Below are 4,505 nucleotides of genomic sequence, written 5' to 3'. Positions count from 1 at the left end.
ACTTATTTCTTCCTTGGAGTCTATAGAACCCATTTAACCTTTATTTTTTCTGAAATATATTAGAAAATGGTATGTTTTATCAAGAAAAAAAAGCAATGTAGAAAAACATAGGCAAAGAATTTCTGGAATGTTCTGCAGTAGCTTTGGAAATAACCCCATGATCTGACAAATGGGATTGAATGCAATTAAAAATTTATTTACAGAAAAGGCAACATTTAGCAGAGTCAGAAACACCCTACTGTGTATCTGACAAGAGACTAAGAACTAGAATCTATGCGTATATATGACCTAAAATTAGGAGGTCTGTGGAAGGATAAGAAAGAGTTCAGTGGGAGAAGGGGGCACAGGAGCACACCGCAGGAGGCAGGAAGGAAAATACCACATTTCTTCTCATTGTACAATCTGGATTCACAGGTAGATGATAGATGGATGGGTGGGCTGACAGACAACAGAGAAATGAAGTGAAGGCAGAGGTGGATCAGAGGGAAAACAAGGGATGTTAATGCAAGTGTGACTATAAGTAAAACACAGTGATACCCATGTATCAAGAAAGCAATCATAGGATGGGTGAGGGAGGGACCTGGGAAGGGAAAAGGTGTCCCGGCCTGCGGGACAGTCGAAGAGTATCTGAGGAATCATCTGTGGAGAGAATGAGAGGCGAGAAACACAAGGACGGACAGCAAGTCTGATTGATCAAGTTGTCAAATTTTTATTATTGCCAGGCAGGTTTATGCCCACAGAAGCATCCTGGGAGGGGGATGATACAGAATCGCTTTGTTTCTGGGAGGATGCACCTGTTCCCAAAAGCAGAATATTGGCTAGGTAAAAAGTTCAGCAGGAGAAACAGAACAGAATGGGTTGCTAGGTGCCTGTCCATAAGATCTATAGCTATTTGTTCTTAACTGGGGGTAGTACTTTCCCATAGAGGCCTCAACTTTTTCCCACAGAAATCTCAACTAAGATTTTTTCCACTAAGGCCAGGACTTTGTAAGTAAGCACTTATGGCTGACAAGGCAGTTAACATTCAAACAGGGTCACTCTCAACAAAAAGAGAACATGATCAGATATTGGGAGTAGGTGGGGTTGGGGAAGGAATAGGACTGAAGCCCTGAGGACCAGCAGAAAGCATGGAAACAGGCAACCTCAGAAGGTAAAAGGTGGGGGGACCCTCCAGAACGTACCAGTGACCTGGGAGGTGAGAGACTCTCAGGATAAAAGGGAGGGACCTTAGATGGAATGCCCTACAGTGGGGAGAGGGAAATTGTAGAGTCCACCTCTAGTAGAAAGACAGGACATAAAGTGTGTTGGCATCCCACAGCAAAAACTCTGGTCTAGAATTGTTCTGGTTTGAAACAACTGTAGGAATGAATAAAAATGGAGAAGAGCCCGAGGAAAAGGAGGTCTAGTGACAGGACCAAATTGGGATCCACCTCAGATAGAGGCCCCAAGGCCTGACACTGTTACTGATGCTATGATGTGCTTACAGACAGGAGCCTAGCATGGCTGCCCTCTGAAATGCCCTATAAGCAGCTGAAAGAGTCAGATGTCGATATTAATACCCAACCAATAGACAGAAACTGATGGCCCCTGAGGTTGAATTAAGGAAAGGCTGGAAGAAGCTGAGGAGGAGGTCAACCTGCTAGGAAGACCAGCAGCCTCAACTAACCTGGACCCTGAGATTTCTCAGACACTGAACCACTAACCAGGCAGCATACTCCAGCTAATATGAGGTCCTTGACACATACACAGCTGCCAGCTTTGGACTCTGTCAGAGAATATGCACTTAAACCTTGAGAGACTTGGGACCCCAGAGAATAGGGAGGTATGGTGGGGTGTGAGGGAGGGTGGGGACATCCTCTTGGAGGTGAGGTGAGGATGTGGAACAATTGGAGGGTGGACTGGGAGGGGGATAAAGTCTGGACTGTAAAAAAGGTTTAAAGAATAAATTAAAAAGTGAAAAAAGTGAAAATGTTCCAATGAAAATTATTAGGTTGTATACTGGATAACACTTTTTAAAAAGATTTATCTATTAACTATTTGTTAAACAATTTTTAAATTTTTTTTCAATTTTTTATTAGATATTTTCTTCATTTACATTTCAAATGCTACCTGAAAGTTCCCTATACCCTCTCCCCGCCCTGCTTGCCAACCTACCCACTCCCGCTTCCTGGCTCTGGCATTCCCCTGTACTGGGGCATAAAATCTTTGCAAGACCAAGGGCCTCTCCTCCCAATGATGGCCAACTAGGCCATCTTCTGCTACATATGCAGCTAGAGACACAAGCTCAGGGGGTACAGGTTAGTTCATATTGTTGTTCTTCCTATAGGGTTACAGACCCCTTCAGCTCCTTGGATACTTTCTCTAGCTCCTCCATTGGGGGCTATTAACTATTTTTTAAAAGTGCTCTATATGAACCTACACTGGCATGCCTGAAGAGGGCATTGGATCCCAGTTGAGATGGTTTTGAGCCACAATGTGATTGCTGGGAATTGAACTCAGGACTTCTGGAAGAGCTAGTGCTCTAAACCACTGAGCCATCTCTCCAGACCCCTAGCTAACATTTTTAAAAAGAATTATATCTACCTAATTTTTACATACTTGGCAATTTTTAATATTTTAATATTATAACCTTAAGTGATATCCTATGGTTTTTTGTCCTTCTGTGTCTTGGTTATTTCACATAGAGTAATATCATCTAAAGTTTATCTATGTTGTTGCAAATAATAAGGCTGTCTTTCTTTAAGAGGCCAAGTGACATTATTTTCTTCTCCTCTAGCTCTCTATTGGCTCTCACACAACACACTCAACTTGTCTCCCTAGCTCTGGTTTATTTCACAAAACAGCTTGGTCTCTCTTTCCATGCATTTCTTACAAATGATGTGACTTGTTCTTCTGAGTGGCTGAATAATTCCCCATTGTGTGTGTCTGCCACGTTTTTAGTTCCCACAGGGGCAGATGGCAGTGCCGACTCCATGGCTGGGCTGTTGTGAATAGTGCCACAGCAAGCATGGAGACGTTCTTGGCTTCCCTTTTCTGCTTTGTTTCTTCCCTCTGAGCTCTTTCTTTTGGTGAGTCTTTTTCCATGGTCTTGTTTATTTTTTTTTTTCTGAGTTTTTTTTTTCTCACATGAATTGGAATTGGTGACACCATTCATTTTTATGAATAAAGCCTTTAAAAGTTGAATAGAAGCTTTACACTGTGAGTGGAAATTCTAAGTGTTTATTTCATTGAACGCTCAAGTTGTTGATTTGATAGAATTGTCTTAGCTGTCCTCTAAGGGAATCTTTAAACGTCAATGTATTTAGCCTTCCCTCATCTGGCTCATTCTTCAAAGAGGACCTGACTCTCACACCAGGATGACAGGACTGAGGTCACTGACCAAGAAGCCTAGCTGGGATTGGGGTTCTAGTTGTACATTGTCCTTTTAAAGTCACCTTATCTCTGTGTCATCTCTGGTCTCTGTGTGGGCAGGTGAAATTCTTGGGGTTATAAGCACTGTGAGTCAAGGTTCTTGCTTTCAGCTCAAGTTAAATGGATGCAGTGATGTCTGGTTTATTCCACTCTTAAGAATTTCCAAGGTCCTGTAACTTATCAAGTTTTTGACATATAATTAGCTTACTTCTTATTGGATTTCCCATTATGGATTCAAGCCTTATTTTTCTCTGATCTATTATAGTATTCCTCATTTATTGCTTGTCAGCTTCTAGATTTTGTTGATATCTCCCATATGCTGCAATAAGTTCTCTTTTTTGTGAATTTATTATCTGAAATTCTTTCCCCTCATTTTGAGAGGTATCAAGAAGAAGCAATAATGTTCAATACACTTATTTTACCCACAGATTTATGCATTCTATCTTAAGTTAAGGGAAAAAAACCCTTTCACAGCACAATGGTTAATGTGTATAAATTTTAGCTACCAAAAACGCTATGTTGGAAGGACTGCTTGAACCTGGTATCTTGAGGCTAGCCTTGATAACACAGTGAGAATTCGTTTCAAAAACAAAATATCCCTTGAAACTCAAGGAGTTAGTAGTACAGTTATATTAAGCAAATTCACTTACTTTCTACTTCAGCTTAAAAGACACAATGACTTGGATGAAAGTGGAGATGTAATCTCATTCATGTGTGAAACTGAACATAGCTGAGAATAGAATGCTGGTGACTGGATCTAGGGAGAGTAGGGGAGGTGCAGTGTGAAGATGCTCATCAGTGGATGCTGAGTTATAGGAAGAAGAAGTCCTAGATATTTTACCACAGTGTGACTACAGATAACAGCAATTAGTACACATCTCAAAAGCCTAGGAGAAAGGATTTAGAGGGTCTTCACCATACAGAAATGATGAATGTCTGAGGAGACAAAGATGCTCATTTAAACATCATGTGACATATATGTATATTGGCTATTACATGGCATTCCAGTTTTAAATACAACTTTTATACTTTTAAATTATCAGTGTATATATTTTTCCTGTTTTATTTATATTCATTGAAAATATATTTTTTCA

This window comes from Mus musculus, chromosome 13 (assembly GCF_000001635.26).
Source record: "Mus musculus strain C57BL/6J chromosome 13, GRCm38.p6 C57BL/6J".
NCBI classification, from domain to species: Eukaryota; Metazoa; Chordata; class Mammalia; order Rodentia; family Muridae; genus Mus; species Mus musculus.
Note: the sequence above shows the minus strand (reverse complement) of the source record.